Source organism: Lycorma delicatula, chromosome 8, assembly GCF_047948215.1.
Source record: "Lycorma delicatula isolate Av1 chromosome 8, ASM4794821v1, whole genome shotgun sequence".
NCBI classification, from domain to species: Eukaryota; Metazoa; Arthropoda; class Insecta; order Hemiptera; family Fulgoridae; genus Lycorma; species Lycorma delicatula.
Genome location: NC_134462.1, coordinates 129,376,677 through 129,402,261, shown reverse-complemented (window position 1 = coordinate 129,402,261; position 25,585 = coordinate 129,376,677).

The window sequence follows — 25,585 nt, the reverse complement described above, 5'->3', positions numbered from 1 at the left end:
TATTCAAACGCACTAACAATAATTATCAAGTTATTTCATAGGAAGTCGAATTTATTCGTAATATTTATATTGTATTTATTCGTATGAATTGGTTATGAACTCGTTCAGAATTATCATTGGATGATACTATTTAAAGTGATAGTCTATCATACAATTTACTTATAGCTTCAATATAGAAGCTGATTGTAAGTAAAGGAATTCACCAAAAAATATTACAATATATCTTTTATTGTATATTTTTCTTTTTGATCATTTTTTGGGGAGGGAGTGAATATTATTAAATATTTTGGTAAATTTGTGATCTTGATAAAAAAAAACTTCAAATTTTATAAAAAAAAAGATTTTTTTATGAAATGCCTCAACAGAGATTTGAAATTTTTAGGCCTAAAAACTCCTACTTCTTTTTTCAATTTTTGCAAAGATTAACACATTCATACCTCCTTAAGTTGTATCACTGAACCAAAGTTACAAGCAAAATCGATCAACAGGTTCTAGAATTATAACCAAATGCACGCCAACTTACATACATCAGCATAAAAATCCGTGTGACAAAAATTGATTTTTTAGACTTGGGAGCATTGCAATAAAAACTATTTTCGCAGATTATTTACAATTTGAGATATTAATTTATTAAACGTAATTTATTAAGGTACTAAAGTAAAAAAAAAATACTATTTTATTTACCGATTTATACTCTCACATTACAGCTGCACACGGTAAAATAAAAATGTAATGTAATATACGATGTGTATTTAAATAAGAGAAGGCTTAAAAAAAACAAATAATAAAGCTAGTAAGAGAGAATTTTTGTATGGCTTAATGCTAGTACAAAAATTAGATTAAATATTCATTAGTAAAATAACAAATTGGTAACCTGTTAAATTTGTCATTTAGTTAAGGGTTAAAATAATTTAAGTAAATTTATTAGCTCGTATAAATTTACAGTCCAGACAAATAATAAAACGGTTCGGTTAAATCTCAATTGTTCGAAAACAATAAAAATGTCATTGGACAACAAATAAATTAGATCGGAACATATTACCGATCTAATACGGCTGTTATAAAACTAAATAAGTATCGGTATATAACCCGTGAAAACACACACACACACACTCGTATATACACAATTAAAATTAAATGTCAAGTAAATTGCATCACTGGAATTGTAACTAATGGAGCGAAACAGAAGCGTTTTCAGGAAGATGTCTGTATTAGTGGATTAGAGGTAGGTAGACCATATCCGACTGATGTTATTGCCTATTTACTAACATAGCAGTCGACCTGCTGCGTCGGTAAATTGTTTTAAACCACATCTAATGCGGGAAATAACTCGTTTATACCGTAGTGTAATAATGCGGTTAGTTTAATATGTAAACCGCGAACAATGTTATCATCGTCATAATCATGCGTTACAAATTATGAAACATACCTTAATAATTATATGATAAAACGTAATTTCATATTACGAAATACAAGAAAGATAAACAGAATTGCAATAAATATACTTATATGTGGGTTGTATTTAGTTCTCAAGAACATTTCGTGACGCAATCGAATCTTAATATCTTTTTGCATTATGATAAAAAGAAAATCCCGAAATAAAGGGAAAATACTATAATAAAACTGTTAAAGAATAAATATATCTTTCTTGAGATCGGTATTTAATGATACATTATACAGATCACGTCAGGAATGGATACAATTAATTAAGAAAAGATAAAAAACTACATGCGATTAAAGTCCATATTAATTATTAAAATATAAATATAAAAAATAATATTATTAATATCTAAAATAATATTAAGATAAAAAAAATAATTTACAATTGAGGAGTTAACTTCCTATAATTATTTTGAGCATATACAGAGTGCCATGAAGAAACGGAGAAACTTTCAGGGCAAGTTCTACGGATGAAAATATTGAAAAAATTACATATAAACACAGGTCTAGGAACTCTTTGTTTTCCAGTTCTGGCTAGCGAGATTTCGCCCGGATTTCAGCTCATAATAAAAAGAAGCCCTACCGCAATTCTGGAACCCAAATTAAGATCTAGAATTGGTATCCTTCCGTAATTTGGGCTAGGGAAATAGGATAAAACAGGTCACAGTACTGTTGTAACTCCAGTAATTTGTAATATTTTGATTTTTTTGGTTCTATGTCTTTAATTTTATTATCCGGAAAGGGAGCCTTTTGTACAGCCCATCGGAATTAGGTAAGTTTATATAGTTTCTTCTTTCTATTATTTTGACTTTTATATTTTAAAAGCTTCGTCTGCGATATTAGTTTTGAGTTTTATTTCACTTTCTTGACTTTTGTTTTAATAAATTTTTATTATACGATTAATATTACATTTACACCTTATAAATTTTATTATTTTAGAGTTACTTTACCCTTTTATTAATAAAATTCCGGGTGATGATAACGCCCAGGCGTTTTTCACCCATAAACAACAAAAAAAAACGTAATTTTTAATATACGAGTAAAACACAAAATTCGGAGTAAAAAGACAAGTTTTATTTTAAGTTTGTAGTTCAATAGAGCTTTGTTAAATGACTAATAAATGCAGAAGATTTACTAACAAAACGCGTAGAGAATTTAATTCTAAGTAAATTAATATAAATACAACCGATAAAAAATAAATAAAAACTTTTAAAAATCGCTTTTTTATTGTAGCAGAACACACGAAAAATAGACAGAAACTCGTATTTATTTTATGTACATAATAAACATTTTCTTTTTAAAAAACAAAAACGCTAATTACTGAAAATAATTTTTTTTTAAAATACAAAATTTATAAAACCATATTTTAGTTATGTATATTCAATAATTTACAGTTAAAACGAAACTTAAAAAACTTAATTGAAATGTATGTTACTTCAGAAATATTTTTAAAAAATTTATTGTACGTTAGGTTGGCAATACCAACAGTTGGTCAACAATGAAAACTGTGTACTTCGTTTGAATCTGTTGTCATAAATTAAACAAATAAAGAAAGTGTAGTGTTATCGTATCGTAGTGCAAGTACCGTTTCATTTATTAGGTACAGAAAGAATAATACGTAAAGCCAGTTACTTTTATACGGATCTGAATACTAGGTAGTGGATACCGGTGTTGTTTGGTGGTTAGATTACAATTAACCACACATCTCAGGAATAGTAGAACTGAGACTGTACAAGACTACACTTCATTTACAGTCATATCAACCTCATTCATCCTCTGAAATAATACCTGAACGGTAATTCCCGGAGGCTAAACAGGAAAAAGAAAGAAGAAAAGAAAGAATAATACGATTTTCTGTTTACTTTTCGTCTCTTTTGCTTCAATAACTGATTTTAAAAGTTTTCATTTATTTTTTTTTGGCTATATTTATATTAATTTTTTGAGAATTAAATTCTCTACAAGTATTATTACTAAATCTTCCGCATTTATTAGTCATCTAACAAAGATATTGTACTACAAACCTTAAAGAAATTTTGGTTTTCGACGCAAAATTTTGAATTTTACATTGGATATCATATAAACAACTGGAGTTACAATTCTGAAACCGATTTTATCCTATTTCCCAGCTCAAATTGCATTAGAAATAACCAACTTTACTCCTTAATTTGGGTCCATAAAATAACAGTAGGGCTTCTTTTTATTATAAAAGCTGAAGTTTTTCGCTAGCCGTTAACTCGAAAACAAAGCGGTTCCAGACTTATGGTTATGTATACGTTTTTCATTAATTTCACCAGTAGAACATTTCCTGAAAATTTCTCCGTTTGTTTTGTGGGATACCCTGAATATAGTATGTGTGTGTGTGTGTGTGTGTGTGTGTGTGTGTGTGTGTGTGTGTGTGTGTGTGTGTGTGTGTGTGTGTGTGTGTGTGTGTGTGTGTGTGTGTGTGTGTGTGTGTGTGTGTGTGTGTGTGTGTGTGTGTGTGTGTGTGTGTGTGTGTGTGTGTGTGTGTGTGTGTGTGTGTGTGTGTGTGTGTGTGTGTGTGTGTAGATATATATATATATATATAAGCATCTGATGGTGGAATCAAATACCAATTTTTTATGATCCATTTCATAATTAAGTTACCAGACAGATAAAATTTCATAATTTCAACAACCTTTCTTTACAAAAAAATAATATTTAAAAAATGTAAGTTGACTATAGAACAACCTACATCATGCAAATTAATACACGACGCCAACATACTCGATTAATCATTAAGTAATTTTACCTCACGTGGGATTTTACAAATCTTAATTACTTTTACAATAGTAAAAATTACCGATGACAAGTACAAATTGACTTCCTTTTTTTAATTATAACTTTCAATTAGAAAAAACATCTTGAAAATACAATATGCATTGTTTTTAATGGGATACTCAATACAGTCCTATGCGAAAAAAAGAATTACATTCCTATTTTAAAATATTTACATCAGCATACAATGTTTTTTCTTTTTTTTTACCTCTGATAATTTATTTATTCTTGTTTCCTTCATCTTCTTACATTTACGTCTTCCTTTTCTAATTTTCCAAAATTATATTATAAAATACGTCTTTGATTCAATTTTTTTATTTTATAAATATGTTTCCTAAAACTGTACAGAAACGTATTCTAAAAGACTTTATTTTCTTCGAGAAAGTTACTTGACTTGTTTTAATGCACGACATTACAAAATAAATAAAAATTACAAGAGTTAGCAAACTCAACTACCAGTTTTTAACAATTTTCATCAAAAACGAATAAACTGTATAAAAGAAAATAATTTTTAAAATTTCTCTTGAAGTTTTACAGAATTATATTTGCTTTAATTTCATCGCTTGAAAAATTTTACTAAAATCCTGTGCGCATAAATAAAAAAAAGTTTCATCAAACGATTTTAATTTTTATTAATACCTTTTTTTTTGCAAAATGCATCCTGAACAATTAACTACAAAAAAATGAACATTTTTAATGAAGAAATAGCGAACTAGTAAATAATTCGAGCGAAGAAATATCTAAAATTTCAATCGTGTAAATTGATATTTCTAATTAAATTAATTTTGTAAATTTTGTTAATACATGCTACGTTGTTCAAGCGTAATCCCGCAGTAAAAGGGAGACAAACAAGAATGATAAATTGAAACAAATAAAGCCGGTGAACTAAAAGTCCATCTGCTTTAGTTTTGTATGCGACGCAAAGATAATATAAAAATAAAAACCATGTAAGCAATTATTTACAACTGTAACATTAATTATTCATACGAAACACAGATAACGCACTCGCAACAAAAATTTATTTTAATCACTTACCTACAAAAATCGTGGTATAAATTTTTAAAAAGATAATTACTACCTCGAGAAAACAGTTTTATAGATTAAATAAAACTTAAAATCCTATTTTTCCTTTCTAAATTTCATTCGCAGGAAACAATATACTTCTTTTATCTTACAGAATGGAATTTATTCAACGACTAAAAATATCAATACGCGAAAACTTATGCAGTAAATATGGTGCTGTTTGTTTAATCTGTAATGCTGATTTAATTTTGATAAAACTATGCCTAAAAATTTATCAAAAACTTAATAAAAATATTAATAAAAAAATCAAATAGATCGCCCAGCGTTTTTTTTTTTTTTTTAGTTATAACTGAAATCGGCAAAAAAAAACCAGATTTATATTAACATATACATGAAGATTACAATTTTCATACAAATAAAATACATAAAATATAACCGAGAAGCTCCCGTACCCCTAGACAAATAAATGTGAATTTAAAACATACTTCGAACATTTTTAAATTTGCGAAATATTTACCAAATGTATCTTTGTGTGCACTATCGTACTGAACGCACAGGATTATACGTCACCACGTACTCCGTGACAAGTTGCAAAAAATCTCCGAAGTTACGATTCGAAATGCTTTTTCCACTCAGTTATGCAATTCATCATTTGTTGTCTACCGACTTTCAGATATATAGCCCTAGATTATTCCCCACAATGAGTTATCGGATACAGGAAGTTTGGGGCAGGGGTTGATCAATGCTTTGGGGCCTGTAATACAACGGCCTGGAAATTGTCCACTTAGGGGATCACGCAATTTAAGAAAATAATCAGCCGGAACCCCATCATGCTGTATCCAGACATATTCCATGATGATACCCTCCTCTTGAAATCGAGGAATTAAACGATTTTTCCAAATTTTTAAAATAAGAAACGCCATTTACGCATTCTTCGAACGATTATTTCGATTTCATCCAGGCGCATATCATGACATTTTTACTGGAGTCCTTTACGACAAAATGAGGATTCTTCTTAGCCCTGAAAAACACATTCCTGGCTCGTGAGCTACGATAAATTGCACATTCATCATAAAGCAATACTCTGTGCGCTACACCGTATTTGGAAATAAGAAGCGGCTCGCGTATAGGCACTGTGGAACTGCAGCACCCCTATTTCCACTTGATATTATCGATAAAATTTAATATAACGTAGTCCTTTTCTCTTTAAATTTCTTTATACTTATATAATATATAATCCTTAAGCTTAATATCAGCAGCCATCCCCCAGTTTATGAAAAAGATACAAAAATCTTTATTTGGAACTGTTCGCTTCACAATTACAGCAGCGTGGTGTTTGGCTGTTGTGCGCATGCACACGCAGATGAACTGCGAGAGAGAGAGAGAGAGAGAGAGAGAGAGCACTGTCGCTCCCGCAGTGCCGACCCTGACATGCTAGTGGAAGGTAGTTTTTTTTTACTCTGCGTGTGTATGGAACGTTCCTTGTTCGTTCCCTTTTCCAGTTTAGTCGACGGAAGGAATATAAAAGCGATTTAGTTTTGTTTTTTTCAGTAGCGATCAGAAGATGAAAGAAAGCAAGGGATTGCCAAATTTGTCCAAAAACACGCTGAAAGGGCGAAAGAGAAGATAATTAGTAAAAACTAATTATGTATTTGGTTTTGTGCCCATAGAAATTTAAATTAAGCACCACTAGATTATAGTATTTTTAAGCGGACATTTTATTAAGTTATTATCTAATAATACTAAAAAATATTATCTATTGACATTTTATTACTTATTCGGTTAAATTGAATACGGGTTTTAAGCACAATATGCTTAGAAACCGTGTACCATATTCTTGAATGTGATAAGTGCAGAATTAGATTATTATCCTGCTTCCAGCTATTCTGATCCATTCTTTTCGATTCTTGTATTTTACAGAAAACATTAACCATGGCCTTGAAAAGGCCCAGAAAAAAATTTCTGGAGTAGTACCCCCACTAATTTTAGCTACAAGCCGTCGCTGTTGGAAATCCTGCTAATAAAACACGGCAGGCTGAAACATGCTGTTCCATATCTCTGTTAACAACGGCTTTGTAACTGAAACGGAAGGGTGTGAGTGGCCTGTGACCTTGAGAGCACGGATACCAACCGTGGTAAAGAATTATTTCTCAGGAAGCGAATACGGCAAGACTTTCAAAACAGTAGCAACATGTTAATTATAGAGAGAGGAACAGGGATTTCTGTAGTTTAATTAGGACATTAGAGATCTTAACAAATAAACTTATTATGAGATAAAATATAAAAATAAATTATCGTTTTGACTTAATAAAATCTATCTTCGATTTGATCGGTTAAAGTTATTATTAACTAACTAAAATATTATTTTTATTACCTGATTGCGGGAAAACATACACAATACACATTTTCTTCAAAAGAGCACTGTTAAAAACTCGGAATACAACTTACAAAAATGACAACACAGCCCTGATGCTGATAATGTCTACCGTTGCTTAAGTCTCATCGGCTTAAGTCTACAGGTGTTGAACCTAGGCAAACGAAAGATCACCTACCTGATAAAGCCAGACACAAAAATCTCTACATTCTAGACCGATTGATTTATTTATAAGCAAACACTTCCAAAGTTTTCTCTTGGTTTTACGACAAAAATTTAATAAAAAAAAAAAAAAAATGAAAAAAGATAAATGTATTGCGAACAAAACACAGACCTCTGATAAACAGATAGAATGAAACAAAACAAAAAATATATCAAAGTAATGAAGTTATTACCGCACACACAATCGATTTATCAGCTTCTGAATAGATTTCCTGGTCTCCTGAAGATATGAGATAGAATATTACGGTTAATATATTTCATGTTATAAACAGCATAATAGAGTATAACAAAAGAAAAGAAGATGAACACTCTTATAGAATAAGAAATAATAGAATTTCCATTTTGTTATACGAGGAAAATAACTCCAGATACTGTGTAATACAAATTCCGTGACACGATGATAATAATAATAATAATAATATTGTGTTACATCAACCTACGCTGTATGAAAAATCTATAATATATACACACGTACATGAAATGCGATCTTACAGTGATCTTTGATGTTGAAGTTGATTCTTGATCTACTTCATATCAACTACTTCATAAAAATTACTAACCTAATGAACTATTGGATTTATACAACGAAAGAAGTTTCTACTTAAAACAACGCAGTAGATAGCCTATAAGCCTTGACAAATTGCTTTAATTGACTGGGAGGCCTAGTTCCTTCATATTAATTGGTTTCGTCTTTTATTATCGTTGACGAACTATTAAAAATATTAACACTTATTCTTTTTAAATTTTACTCTATAAAAATTTCTGGTATAATAAAATACAATCTATTTAAAATCGTTTATTTTAAAAGGAAGTACAAAAATGGGTGTTATATCAAAAGTGGTAACTAAACAATTATTTTCAAAAATAAATCGCTCGTACACTTGTAAAATTCATTCACCGTTAGTGCAATGATAATAAAAACAGATTTAACGTTTATATTTTAATACAACATCTTGAAAATGTTTAACAGATTTTCAGTACATTCACAGTAGTACTGTTAATTCCTGCAGTTAAAAGAAATAACAAATTTGCAATATTAGGATATAATTATTATACTAGTAAAATGATTACATTCTTATAGGAAGTAAAGACATTTTGAAAATATTTTGGTATTGAAACATTACACACCGTTATAAATCGATTCTAAGTTACATTTAATGTACTCATTAAATAATTCTAACGACCGTATTGTCGATCTCAGATGAGAGCGAAGTTAAATATAGAAGTAATGAAGATTTATCGGCTGAAAATAACAAATAAAATTCATTGGTTAGTGTATTTTGATGAATTAAGGAAATTTTACGTGTAAAATAGAGTAGATATGCTGGAAGTCAGTCTAGAGGTGTAGACTAAATAAGCGGGATACGATCTATGACAATGTACGTGCGTTAATATTCAAAATGTAATTCATAAATTTAATCTACTACATCGTTTCATCTAGTCATATCTTTTTGACCGTTGACGTGGAAGCACGATAAGCCATCCTATAGTTTTACATAGAGCACAAGCTAAATACTTATATATGCTACAATTGTCATCTTCCAGCAGCTAGAACCGGATATCCGCTGAGAAGGCATCAAATTGTAAAGCTTATTTTTCAGCATCGAATCTTTCTTCAATCTTCGACCGATTAAATCGACATCGCTCTGAAAAATACTTCATAAATAATTATCTTTAGTAGTAGTCTAATTGTAATTTTATTAAAAATATATTTCCACGATGAAATAAATAAATATTTTTACTTCCTTATACAAAGAAACTGAAGTATTCTGATGGCGAAAAATTTCGGTTTTCAGATTTCAACGGAAAAATCCATTTTGACCATTCCTGAATCCATTGTCACTAGTTTCGGCGTAACATCTGTACGTTCGTATGTATCTCGCATAATTAAAAAACGATTAGCCGTAGGATGCTGAAATTTTGGATTTAGGACTGTTGTAACATCCACTTATGTACAGTTGGTACCTTCCCTTTTGATTGCAATCGACTGGACCAAAACTATCCAAAAAAAGCCCAAAACCAAAAAATTTGGATTTTGAACTTTTTCTTAACTGCAGTAATAACCCTCATTGAGATTGAGAGCTTTTCAACGATATATCATAAGTGGTACTTATTTTCATCGGTTTCAGAGTTATAGCCAAATAAAAGTTTAATTAATGAAATATTTGGATCTTACAAGGGGAAAACACATCGGTTCGAATCAAACTTCATGTCCTTTTTACAACGTTTTTTTTTCTAATTTAAATATATTGATTTATTAACAATTATTAACCTCTGACTGTAACAAGATTTTTACGATAAATAATAATTCAATAACAGTAAAAAAAAAATAATGAAAAAATATTAGAAGTTATTAATGAAATAAAATTTTAAGTACTTTTCAGTTTAAAAAATGTGTATATGTAATTAAATAGGTACAAGGAAGTCATGTGGTGTCCACATCAATATTTTTAATTTATTAAATTTTTTTTTTAATTTCAAAAAGAAGTAACCACAAATACATTAAACTGAACACGTTAAAATATAATTAATTAAAACGATAATTTAAAATAAAATTTACTAATTTATTAAATTATTAAAAAATTTTAATAACGATCCAATGATTCATTTTTTAATATCAATATACCATACTAATTCATCAAAAACGTTTTATTTGTGAAAAAAATTACACGAGATATGAGTATTAGTATAATTCGAATAACCTCAAAAACCTTTAACGTTGAAAAAAACAAAAGCTAAAATATCGTACGTTAAAAAAAATGCGATAGTAATGAATTTTCTGAAAATGAAATAGGGTGTTCCCTAGTGTACGAAAAAGCAGGGAACTTAAAATGTAAAGCGTCATCTATCATAAACCCGCCTACTGCTAACTGGCACCGTATGAAATACGCCCACATTTTACTAAAAGTAACATGACATCAAACCGGCAGCAGCTGTCGTACAATAAATTTTACGTTACCATCGCTAAAATTGAAATTTATTTAAAAAATATTTAACAGATCATATTGTAAATAAAAAATTCAATATTATTTATTTATAAAATCGAGGCTTACATCCCTGAATATAAAAAAAAAGAACGTACGTAATGCTACCGATCATAAAATAAAACTCCCACTTAATTATTAAATCTCTCCACGTTTTGAAGATCTTACTTTAAAATTTTAATACGTAGGTAGCAAAGTTACAAATACTACAGCTAACAGTACGATGAATAATGTTGATTCTTTTGACTCTTTCACAAAATAACCACTTGAATTAACAGGGTGGGAACAATCATTATGATACTGATGCGGGAAATCCACCCTAAAAAAATCAGAGTTCTATAAGAAATTTTTCTAAGTATACAAATTCATCATGTAGAATATGTTATTTTACTACTGGCAGCGATGTATAGTGATTTTAACAAGACTGCCGCACACTTGTTTTTGAACGAATTTCAAACTTTATAGTTATTATACATTATTGTTACATTGCCGTTTGAGATTACAAATCAAGATTTAAGAAAAAAATACTCAGCTGTGAAAAATCAAATCAGTTAGGAGCGTGCTTTTTTTTGTCGAGGCATTCTTGAAGACCGGTGAAATTGTCCATACCCCTTCTAAGCATGGCACGCAGAACTTTTTGAATTTCTCGAGTTGTTGTATCGAAAAAGGCTTAAAGAGTAAGCGGTTTGTCTACGTAAACCTGAGCTTTTAGGCAGCGCCATAAAAATAGTCACAAGGTAACAAGTCGGGTGACCGAGGAGGGCACTCGACACTCCATGCGCTGTAATCGGGCTCCAGGAAGAAAATGTTTGTTTTAAAAACACCATAGTTGCTCTTAATGTATAGCAAGTGGCTCCATCTTACTGAAACTACACTCTGTTGAGGTTAAGTCGTCTTCTTAATTCTGGTAGGAAATAATCACGCAACATCGCAAAGTAGCGGTTCGTGTTATAAGACACAGTTCGTCCGTTTTCATGAAAAAAATAAGACCTAATAATGCAGGTTCGAGATAAGCCACACCAAACAGTTAAATTGCAGCAGTGCAAAGGTTTTTGCCGGTTCTTGCTAATTTTCGGGTTCCCAGTATCGGAAATTTTGATCGTTTCCCATCCCCGATAAACGGAAGTCACAAGTGATCAAAACGATATCGTCTGTCAGCAATTCCAACATCGTTTCTGCAAATCTATGTTGTCTGATATGTAGTTTTGCCGCAGTTCCTAAACAACCATTATCTTACAGATATGGAAATGGAGGTCCAAGTGAAAGATTCACAAAAGTGACCTGTCTGACATTCCGAGAGCCCGAGCATGACGCACTGGCGAAAGATGAGGGGGCGGCTTCCACAGTTTGTTGCACTCTTTCAACGTTTTTGACGTCCGTACAGATCAATCACCTCCCAGTGCAGGTACTCACAGATCCTGTAGTTTGAAAATTATTCACCCGTTTCATATTGTTATCTCATTTAAGAATGCGACCAGGACGATCAACATTAAAATGGTTTCGAAATCGTCGCTGCGTGAGCGCTAGAGAACGACCCGTTTCAATGGAGTTGTAAATAAACATGCGGTGCACTACAGACCAAGGCCCCATTGATACTGAAATGGCATCTGGCAACGAGTACATTCAGGCATTCTAGTTCATATCCGGCCCACTAGAGCCCGTATGAATTTTTTCAAAACCACCATACCTGTTGCCGGACCCTACAGGACAACAACCTTGCTAGGTCCTGAAACCTTGCGTACGATCATGGAAAGCGCCTGCATTTGTGAGCAGGAAAATGGTGAACCTTTGAGGGATATTGTTTTTCGCACACATTAATGGAATAAGTACATTAATTATATTTCCCAATAAAATAATAAAAAATTAAAAAAGCTGTGTTTTATAAAAGTTATTTTTGTTTTATATCATTTAGTCTTTCAGCGGGCCACCCGGTAGTATTTACTTTCCGAATCCTTTGAAATTCCATAGAATAAATCTGTATTACACTCTTTTGTTAGAAAATAATCCTATAAATAAATAAACAAGAGAGTTATTATTCCGTTAACTTAATGAAAATATGCTAATTATTTTCTAGACTTAACTATTCGACTATTCTTTGTCGTTATTGTAATCAAAGAATACGAGGCAGGCAGTTATCGTTACTGCCTAAGCATTCAGTACCTCCATCTTGCTTTATATTTTTTTGTTTTATTTGTAGAAACCAAGATTTTTTACAAAAGAGATGTTGGTGAGATGAACGACTAAGAATGAAAGATTTACCCATGGGCTAAATGATATAGTGAGAGTGGCGAGACAGTTTAGCGCCCTTCTTTTTTATTATTTAGTATTATTACTTTTTTTCTTTTAATAAGAAAAATTCTGGATTCCTACTATTCAGATTAATTAAAATTCATATATATATATATATATATTTTTTTTTTCTCTCTTTATATATATATATATATATATATATATATATATATACAGATATTAGTTCCCCCAATTCACCATTTTTCCTTTCATACAGTGAATTTTTTTTCTTTGTACACCAAGTGCATTCATTCATTCATTTAAATTTTTTTGGCATAAATTTTTGTTGTACAAATTTCGTTAATTAAAAACTAAAATAACTTATTTTATACCTTACATACGAATTATTTTTATTTATTAATGAACCTTTATATAAAAACAAGTTATTATTATTTCTTTAATAATTTTCTAACTTCAAATAAAAAGAAAATTTTCGCTCAGTTCTGCGAAAGAAGACCGACTTTGCGTTTCCTACGGCCTCACTATTCTGCAGTCTGAAACGCACTGATTTTCAGAGGACAACGCACTACATAATTTCCATTAACCAGTAGACCGTACATACGAACATTAAATTTAAAACCAGTTACCAATGTGACTCACTGCATAAGCGTGTATGAGAAATACACCACTGTTAACTGAAAAACGACACGATCAATCATCAAGAAATTTTCACAAGCACAACTTCATATATACAGCATATCTAAATTTCAATGAAACCGATCGAGTAGTTTTGGAGATTTTCGAACCACAAAATTTCATTTGGGCCTTAAATTGAAAATAACTCAGGAACGACTCAACCAACCATAAAATTTTCACAGGCACAATTTCGGATACATTAGAAGAAATAAATAAATTCAGTGAAATAGATTTAATAGCTAGGGAGATTTTGGCCCACAAAATTTTATACATAAGCCTATGTATACATAATTATAGGGAAACCAAATTTTAAGGGAATAGTATTTTCGTAATCCTCGTACCTCAAAACGTAAAGAAAATTTATTTTCACCCCGAAACCCTCCTTGCAACCGAAAATAATACCATACTTTTGTTTATAAAGTCGGTAAAATGTCTTTCCAACGCGATCATTAAAAGTCTCTTTTTATTTTCTTAATAAACGTTGAATATAAAAAAAATTTCCTGAAATTTTAAAATCTTCGGGCTCCAGCATCAATGAGGCATTTTCTATAATGATTACCAAAATAATATTTAAGCATCAAAATTTCAATTTTTTTTTTATTTTTGGGGGTTTCTTGCTCTGTGAGAACAATTTAATAAAATTCTTTGACAAAGAAGTGTTTCTTAACAAGAAAAAAATTAAATTAAAAAAATAATTGTTTAAAAATATTTAAAAAAATATAACTTACATTATAGTAATTAAAACAATTTCTTCTTATTTTGGGTCCAAAGTATATTATAGGAGCCCAAAATTACTTAAATTTTGATTGCCCTTAAAATGATAAGGAAAAATTATCTTTTTTTATAATAAAAATTAGAGCCAAGAACAAATAAGTATATTTTTTTATAGGCGGGGAATAATTTCAAAAACATTTTTTTTTTAATAAAAATATTCATATATAGGGTAAACTTAATAAATTTGCATAAATAAAGTTTTCTCTAAATCTAATAACTCCCCCACCAATAAAGGGTAAAACAAGAACGTATAAATTTTCTGTATTTAAGGCCCGGGTTAATAATTTTTTTAAATTTTAGACATATTTTGATAACCCTGTACGTAACGTATAAAATAAAAAAAATAAGATTTTTACACATTATACCGAACGAACATCCAGCAAAAAAACAAAAAAAAAATTGGAATATATTCCAATTTTAACAGGGGGATGATTTTTTAAAACAGATTTTTTTATTACTTATATATGCAAGGAATTACATGGTAAAAGTAAAGTATTTTCGAAATCGCCATAAAAGAAAATCGAAACTGGCTTTTTCGCAATATCCTATCACCCACACAATGAAATTTGAAAAAAAAATCTGATGAGGACACCACATGATTTCCTTGTACGCCTATTAAATTACATGTGCACAGTTTTCGCTGCACTTCATTTAAACCTTTTCATTTGAAAGTGTGATACGATCCTTCAATTCTTTAATAAAGTGGACGGTTACACAATTGTTAAAATATTAATTTTTATTAACATCAAATATTTATACGATTATTAATTCAACAATCTTACATGAAATATTATGATAGAGTAAAATTCCCTTTATTACTCGTGTTACTATATCAGTGTTATTCGTACCTTCCTGTGTTGCTGATTAACAAAAGTTTCAGATTTCTGTTGTGTTGTATAAATAAAAGTTAATAATAATTAAACTACTCCGTTTACTGAACTCCTATATACCGGTTATAAATGTTAATTTCGACCTTACGGTGAAAAATATTCAGTTTTTATTACTGGATTATTTGGTTAATTAAAAACGAACAATCATAAAGGAAAAAAAAACGATAACATGAAGAAATATATGTCAACAAAAAAAAAACTACAAGATGAATTTGAAAAGGAAGAAAATGTTAAGAACAAGGGAAGGATAAAAAAATTAAGAGAAGATGGTAAATAAAAAGTGGAAGAAAGTGTTAAAAACAAAGAAAGAATACAAACATTAAAATATAATAAATATAAAGAAGAAAATATTAATAAAAAAGAAAGAATAAAAAGATTAAGAGAAGATGATAAATATAAAGACAAAAAAAACATTAAGACCAAGGAAAGAATAAAAATATTAAGAAAAAAAATTTAAAAATAGAGAACCTGCACACAAATTAAGATCAGAAGAATTATATCAAACCAAAGAGCGATTAAATGATCGGCCAAAAAAAACAAACGAAAAGATGATCGGCTCTCACTTAGGGATATTGTCCAACGAAATTAGAGGAACAGAACTAAAAGATAAGAATTTTTTGCAATAAAAGATCGAGAATGTATGCCTCGATGTATTTGTTCTTGTGACGGTTTATTTTTCAGTCGCTCTGTAGTTAACTTTTAACATGAACAAAATTAAACAGAAATTCCAGAATAATTAAATAAAATTAAATAGAAATGAAACTAGAAAATCCAAAAATGTACAATTCTAATTATAATTGTCAATCAATATAAATAATCAGATGTTTCACCAAATCTATTACATATGCACATTTTAAAAATACACAGAATTTTATTTCAATAATAACTTCTGATTTTTTCAATACTTACTTTTTTATTGTTATTATTGAATAATTATTTATTGTAAACTTTTTTACTCTCACGGGTTAATAATTATTAATAAATCAATATATTTAAATTAAAAAAAAGTAAAAGGAGGTGAAGTCTGATTCGAACCGATGTGTAAGATTCATAACTTCCATAACTCAAAAACTATTATCTGTATGTTGAAATTTTGGATTTAGGACTGTTGTAAAATCTACTTGTGTACCTCCCCTTTTGATTGGAATCGACTGAACCAAAAATGCCCCAAACATTGGATTTTGAACTGTTTCTTAGCTGCAGTAATAAGCCCACACTGAGAGCTTTTCAACGATATATCACAAGTGGTAATTATCTTCATGGGTTCCAGAGTTACAACCAAATTAAATTTTAAATAATGAAATATTTGGACCTATAAGGGAGGCACATCGGTTCGAATTAGAAGTCATCTCCTTTTTTTTTTACTTTTTTAACTTTTTTTAAATTTATTTTTTAACATTTGTTTTTTTAAAATCAAATATATTAATTTATTAATAATTATGGTACTTACGTATTAACGCCACCGCAGCTACAGTTTTAGGTTATGTTGACTTTGTGTACTGACAAATCGTACGTATATCAAAATAACCTAACTAAATATTACCTACGCTCGCTAACCTCTTATAATTAACATTAAAATATATGCATAATACATACAACTTATTAATAATATAACCTTAAAGTTATAGCACCGAAATCCAATTAATGTTAATCCACCAAAATCCGATTGACTTTGTTTTTAAATAAAGCTGTAGCTGCGGTGGCATTAATAAAAAAGTACCGAGGTTAGCGAGCGTAGGTTATATTTAGTTAGGTTATTTTGATATACGTACGATTTGTCAATACACGAAGTCAACATAACCTAAAGCTGTAGCTGCGGTGGCGTTAATACGTAAGTACCATAATTATTAACTAGTGATTGTAAAAAAAAAATTACGATAATAATTCAATAATAACAACAAAAAACAAAACAAAAAAAAAATCAGTAGTTAGTAAGATAAAATTGTATTTAGTTTTAAAAATGTGTTCATGTATTTTAATAGGCATTATTACAAATGTGTATATGTAATAGGGTGAAACATCAGATTATTTAATATTAACTGAAAATTATAATTTAGAATCGAATTATTTTTGGATTTTGTAGTTTAATTTCTTTTTATTTTTAATTATTCTGGAATTTATGTTTAATTCTATCTGCATTAAAATTAACTACAGAATGACTGAAAAATAGACCCTCACAAGAACAGCATATTACACTGAGGCATACGTACACGATCTTTAATAAATTGCAAAAAATTCTTATCTTTTAGTTCATTACTTCTCTGATATTTTCGGACAATATTCTCCCCTAGTCGGAGTTGATCATCAATTTTGTTTATTTGTTTTTTGTTGCCATCATTTAATCGGTCTTTGGTTTGATGTAATTCTTCTTATCTCAATTTGTGTGTATACGTTTCTATTTTTCAAATTTTCTCTCTTTATATTCCTCATTCTCTCTTAATCTTTTTATTTTTTCGTCGGTCTTCTTCTCTCGGCGAATAAGGTTCTATTGCAGTACTCGTACGATGCACTTCATCGTCCTATTAAATTCATCATTAACATATACGCAAAATGATATTAAAGTTAATTATTTACAGTTAATGTATACCGAGTGTATTAATGTTAATTGTATAAATAAAGATCATTTTTGATTTATTTATACAATTTTGATTTACTAACCTCAGGTTGTAAAAAAATTTTATGATAAATTAGAATTCCATAAGTTATTAACGAAATAAAATTTTATATACTTTTCATTTTTTTAAATGTGAATATGTAATTTAAAAGTCGTACAAGAAAGTCAAGTTGTGTCCACATCAGATTTTTGTTAATACATAATGATTATTTCCACCAAATAATTTTTTTTATAAATTTCACGAAAAATATTTATATAGACGTATAAAAAATTATATACTTTAGGAATATAATTTCAAGCATTTTAATACGATGATATTAAAGAAAGACTTTCACACAAGAATGGGTGTTTGAATAGTATGTTTTTCGACCCCAATGTTTTGTGATTTACCCCAGAATTCTTAAAACTACTAAAAATGCAGTTCTTCAACCTATTTTTTCCAATTTTTCAGGTCAGATTTCATATAAAATCACGAAATTTATCCCTTCTAACGTAACGCCACTATATTACTTCATTTGGGACCGTATGAAAACGATAGTATGACAAATAAAAAGTTAATACTACAGAATAGTTACTCATTAAAATACAAAATGCTATTACATTTATACGAAACGATCCTGAGATGATACGCAAAGCCACCGGAAATAATTTACGTCGAGAAGAGTGCTGTGTACATTATGGAGGGAATTTCGAACAGTTACAGTAAATGAGATTTGTTATTCTGCTACCATTTATCATTTCATTTATTTATTTATTTTTTTGTTTTTCTACATTAAGAATAATTTTTATTAGATACAGAAAGAATTATACGATGTCTACTTTTCTTCTGTTCTGCTTCAATAAAAAATTGATTTTTAAACGTTTTTATTTACTTTTTATCGGCTGTATTTGCATTAATTTTCTCAGAATTAAATTCTTTATTAGTTTTGTTACTACATCTTCCGCATTTATTGGACATTTAATAAAGCTATTGTACTACAAACCTAAAAAAACTTGTTTTTCGATACCGAATTTTGTGTTTTACGTCGGATATCTTAAAAACTACTGGAGTTACAGTTCTGGGATCTGTTTTTTCCCATTTCCCAGCTCAAATTAAATAAGAAACTACCAACTTTTCTAATTGATTTGTGACCCAAAAATTACAATAGGGATGGTTTTTATTAGAAGAGCTGTAATCCGGGCAAAATCTTTCGCTAGCGGTAACTCGAAAACAAGGCATTTCCAGACCGATGTTTATATGTTACTTTTTTGATTATTTTCATCAGTAGAACATGTCCTGAAAAATGATCTGTTTCCTCGTTGAACACTCTGCGTGGTGTGTGTGTATATATATATTAAATAATATGGTTCATTTTAACGGAACGGAACGCAAGAATGGCGGGAGTTTCAATATTTCTCCCTACAGATCGCACAGCCTGGACAATGTCCCTTGCTACTGTATCTTTCTATTATCGGGCGGGTTTCATCGGCTATTTAGTGGCGGTTATAAATTTTAACTTTTATTTATGGACAGATTTGGTAATTTGCGTTCCTATCCGTATGGACCATGGTGTAATTTATTTACTGGTTCTGACCGTGGGAGACGACTAATCTTTTGAGCCTAGTAATCCCGGCGTGATTCCCCTTCAGTCCATCCGCTGAAGTCCTTTCGGTACTGCATCTATGGGCTAGCAGGAATGCGCCTGCCGGAGCCCTAGTTATTTGGAGGGAGAAATGCACCCCGTTCTCCGGAGGGAGTCACATACGTTGACTAAATGAGATTGTGGTCTCTTCGTCGGACGGTGTGCGGTGTTGTCTAGGTTTTTATAGTTTTACCAAACTTTAATTGTGAAAACGGTCACTTTCGCGGACGGAATTTTCGGGCAGTTTCCATTTATAGATTACGCGACGCGATATAGAGGCTCCTAAGCCTGGTTTGTCATTTTTTGACCCTCGTACCGCCTCTTCACGGCGGTTCGTTTAATACGGTATGAGGCCGTTTTCTTATACCCTGTGGAGTATGGTCTTCTCGGCAGATTTCCCGAAGATGGCCGTGTTCGGACACGGCCGCTCTCCCGAACAGTCTGCGTGCCTGCGCCACCGCCACCTCAGATACGGTGTGTACGCATCGTAGAGAAGAGTGACGTTTCTGACGAACCACGGCTCTCCAAATATCGTCCGCAACACTATGTTTTGGACGGCTTCTAATTTCTTTCGAAGCGTGGAGTTCAACAAAGCTTCCCATGCCGGGTAAGCATATGTTAGAGAATCAGCAGGACGTATAGCCGATAAATGAGCAATTTGGTCGCCAGTGGATACGGGCTGGCACTGTTCAGTACTGGGTATAATGAGGCTCTGACGGCCTTTGCCCTTCGGGTCACATATTTAACAAGTTCTTCTAAGGTAAACCGTTTATTCAGGACTACTCCCAGGTACTTGACTGTTTTGGTTTATTTTAAAATAACATGATCGTGTATAATTTTCCTGTAAAAGGATTAAGACCAAAATTTTATCATGAAATAACTGAAATTAAAATAAAAGTATCTTTACAACACACGAATGACATGACCTAAAGCCCGTTTTCCAGGATAGTAGATTATTATTGGAATAAAAACACAAACTAGTCCGTCCGAATAATAAGGAAGATAATTCCGATCTCCATGGCGGAGTGGTAGCGTCTCAGCCTTTCATCCGAAAGTCCTGGGTTGGAATCCTGGTCAGGCGTGGAATTTTTCATACGCTACAAATTTCCATTCTCAGAGGGCAAATTGACAAGTCGATTTCCGTAAAAAATTTAAGATAATAAATTAGGATCAACTAATAATATTCATTTATTAATTATTAAATTTAAACATTTATTTTATTAAAACTTTCGCTAGCCGTAACTCGAAAACAAAGTGTTTCTAGACCGATTTTTATATGTACTTTTTTCACTATTTTCATCAGTAGAACATGTCCTGAAAGTTTCTCTGTTTCTTCATGGGACGCTATATATTCTCGTACATACATATAAAAAGTAAACGCTAACGATTTATTCATTAAAAAGAATTAACTTCATTTACTGTTTTCATTCCACAATCAAATCTGTCTACTTAAATCTACTTCAAAATTCTACAGGAAATAATAAAAAAAAAATAAATAAAATAAAACAGAACGAGAAATACCATTTAATAATACCTACAACTTACAATGTACAAAAAGCTTATAAAATACTGTTATTATTTCACAGTGCATAATATGTTAAATAAATGTCAAGATGAAGCTTAAAATATTTTCCATCTTAAATGTACCAACTTGAAATACTCGTATTTGTTTCTGTTCTAACCATCCATATATGAAATAAAATACATTTTTAAACGAAACTCATTCGTTCTCTTTAAATTAGAGGATTAAATTCTTAATGATCTGGTTAAAACTTATAAACCGGTTTTGATGATACAGGCCATAAAAACAACGAATTAATGTCGTCTGTAAAATCTTCTACTCTGTGATGTCGTAAAATTTAATGGCTTATTAATCATATCTAAAATTTAAACACTAAATTTTGTTTTGAAATCTTCTTCTTTTATGGTAGAACACACGATTTCAAAACTGCATTCGAAGATAAATATGGAATGCGGAATTTAATTCCGTACCTTCAACCTACTATTAGACATACAACCACCCGCTAAGTATTTTCATCTTATCATGCAGGTTGGTATTTACCGGTTAAAATATATAGACGGATGATATTTTATAAAATAAGAAAAACGGCTACGTTAAAACATTAACATTTATAGTTTCTTAAAATGTTTTAAATTTTAATTCTATTTAATCTGTTTATTTATGATTCGTGATTAATATATACATTATAATTATTTATGTTAATATACAGTTACATAAGGAGGTATACATAAAACAAAAAAAAAAAGTTGGATGATGTCCAGCAATTTCATAAATTGGGTGATTAAATCACCCGATGTTTAATCGATGTATTCATTCACGCGCCGACTAGGCAGCCATCAGTAAGTAACAAGCGGAGATGTACTTCAGACAGTCCTCGTAATATCAATTATGTTAACGCATATTTAAAAATCTCAATCGTAGCTAAACATGTAGAAGACTTTTCTTGTATTTTACCAGAGTCTAAAGTTCTAAACAAATTCACTATCAGGGAACCGGAACGGTAAAACAAAAAAATTGTCCCGTAATGCCATTTCCGTTTTGAATTACCTATCTTGTTTATTTTTACAACTCACATTGGTTAATATCTATGTAAGAGTTAACAAGAACTTACTATGAGCTTCATAAGTATTACTGAGGCTAACGAACACTAACTTTTGGGAACAAGATTAACCAACAATCCAATCGGTAAACTATAAACAGAAATGTTGCACGATTTTTTTTTTTTTGGAAACAAGTTTACTACTTACGTATGTGGTCGCTTCGATATCCAGACCTTTTCATACTTATTTTTATTTATGTGATTTTTTTTTTATAAGAAATTTAAAACAAATAACCCATAATAAATTAAAAATACTCATTTACAAATTGATCTGCCGTCATTTCGTAAGCAATACTAAAGCATATTTATATTTATGCTGGTTTCACACGGCCCAGAGAATATACTAGGTACAACCATTTTGTATAAGACCCATTTAACCACCCGTTTAAGACACATTTTACTTTTGTATAAGAACCATTTTGTCGAATATACTAGTTTTTAAGTCCATTTTGTTTAGATTATTTGTTCAATTCATTACGTACATACATTACTAGCACTTATGGTAATTTAAAAACTTAATATGCTTTTATTGTGCAGCTATTATAATAAAAATAACTTTCATTGAGTGAATTTTTTTCTTTTTAAGTAGAAAAATAACATCAGAATTTTTAATATTGAAATTTTTTCTCCTCGATTTATTTAAAACCAAAACGTTTTTTCAGCGATAGATAACAATGTTAAAAAATCGAAACAAATTACATAATAATTAATCGTATGTATTACCTGTCATTTATATAATTGCCAGCGAACGAACGGTTCGTTATTGAATGAAATAAGTTTGTATGTGTTTGAACACTTTTTGTCTCGGATTTTGACTTTTGATTCAGATTAAACATCGTTAGAGAATTACAGAAATAGACGAATGGCCGTGATCGGCCGTCGGGTTTGTCTCAAAATGGTCGCCAAAATTAAAACTTTGTAAAAATCATTATATAATAACGGTGTAAGCAATCAAGTGGGTTCAATCGCACTAATGTAAGGTTTAATAAAATTCATAAAATAATATATAAATATCAACTTTGAAAATCAAGTGGCAAAACCCGCCAAAGTGGCGGAAAAACTAACTTTTAAATAATTTAAAAAAATATATATATGCCGTGTAAAACGGCCAAAACCCGAGATAAATGATAAAATATTAACTTACCGCAGGTAGAGGTGCTTTGCTTTGTTAGAAATGAATTAATAACTGAGAAAAAGTAATAATTATAAAAATATTCGTTCGGGAATATACAAAACATAATGTTAATCTAATTACGTAGATTTCATAAAAAAAAGTTACCTATTGTAATGGGTACCATGATTCGACTTCCGGAAAATTCGATATATCTTTGCGTTTTTTACATCCCCTAGACCATAAAACCACCGTCAGTTGAAAAGTTTTTATATGTATATTTCACTTCCTTGTGAACACGATTACTGCCGTAACTATTCGGTAAACATTTTCAAATTTATACATAAAATATAACGATCCAAAATCTTGGTCAAGTTCGTTAATGGACAAAATCGGACCATGGGGAGGAGCTTTTTCGAAAAAAAACAATATATAACTGTTATATCTATAACTTTCTTATTAAGTAAAATATCGAATTTGTTTAAAGTTGCTACTATTCTTTGGATAAGGGCCTAAAACTTAGCTAAGTAAAGTTTTTCAACCGTTGGTCCAGGGGGTGAAAAAAAAATGGGGTTTCGAAGACCTTTTTGTCTTCGAAATCCCATCATACCGCCCTTAATAGGCACAGTATCGAATAGGTTTAAACTGGTCGTTAGTACTCTAAACATTGCCTACAACTTTTGTCTGAAACAATTTTTTATATGATCAACCCTTACGGCAAGGGATGAACAAAATGTTCCTGGAATTGTAAAAATATGGGGCTTGTCGTATGCTAAAAAACACGTGAAACTTTTTTCACAAACAACCATTGTATTGAGTAAATTTGAAGTTTTTCTTAACTTTAAATTGGAAATCTTTTTTATCCCTACTTAGCACCGATGAAATTTCCGCCTTCCGGCAAACCGAAAATGATTTTTTATCTCGATAGACATTCAACGTGGTCGTACATTTTCTACTGCAGATAACCTTATCGATATAAAACCTTTGATGAAATAAGAAAAGAATGTAACTTCTTTTATAAAATTTTATTCTTGTCGCACAGCTACAAGACTATATCTTTTAACGTATTTGGTACCCAAGGGTTCTCAATTCAGAATTTACAATTATTTAATAGGTTAGCGTTAAATATTTTGGCAAATATAATAACTATCTAGAAACAGGTTTTTATAACAGTAAAATAAATTAAGGCGTATCATATATCTAAAAGATGGGCGCAACATTTATTCGTAAGGATTGTATAATTTTTTTTTTAGGTGCAAATTATGATTTTAATATATTTTTCATATTCGTATTTTAAGATCCATTTCCCTTTAAAGATCCTTTTTTAGCCTAAAATTTGGGCTAAAAAATGGAAATCATTAGTTATATAAATATGTAATAATATTAACAATAATAACAAAGTATTAAATTACAATGTAACAGTCACGGGTATAGTTAGGAAAAATTATAATAATTTAAATAGAGATAAATGCTTCTGACGAATGATTTCATTCTATTGTTAATAATATTAATATATTCGTAATTTTCCCAGAATTCAATGGCGGTTACATTGTTGGAATCGTTACATTTACTCTGACATTCGTTGAACATTTTATGCAAACGTAACATCATTTCCACGCATAAACTGTAATAAAATGAAACATTTTTCATTACGTGTTTTTAAAATTAAAAATAAGAATGTAAATTTTTAAATATTTTAAATTTATACATTTTACAGATACAATTAAAATAAGTATAACCTAATTCCTTATATTTCTAACAGTTAAACCCTATTACTAATACTAAAAAATAATTAATAACGCTATGATTTTTAATAAATTAATTAATCGTACTCTTACATTAAATTACACTGTATCGAAATACGATCACGTAACACAAGTAGACTACTCCGGTGGTATAAGGATATGAAAAATAATCCGGATTAGTACGCATCCTTTTTTGATAACATTTTTTTTCTTGTTTAACCTCCGGGACCACCGTTAGCTATTGCTTCATAGGATGAGATGAATAATTTGTAGCGTGTATGAAAAATGCGATGCCTGACCGGGATTCGAACCCCGGACCTCCGGATTTTTTTGATAACATTGTTATGTAATAATAGCACGAAATTAAGGTTGGTTTTTTAATGAAAGTGCCAGCTTTTAATTTATTAAGGATCTGATTTTCTAATTACAGTTTAACCTTAACTA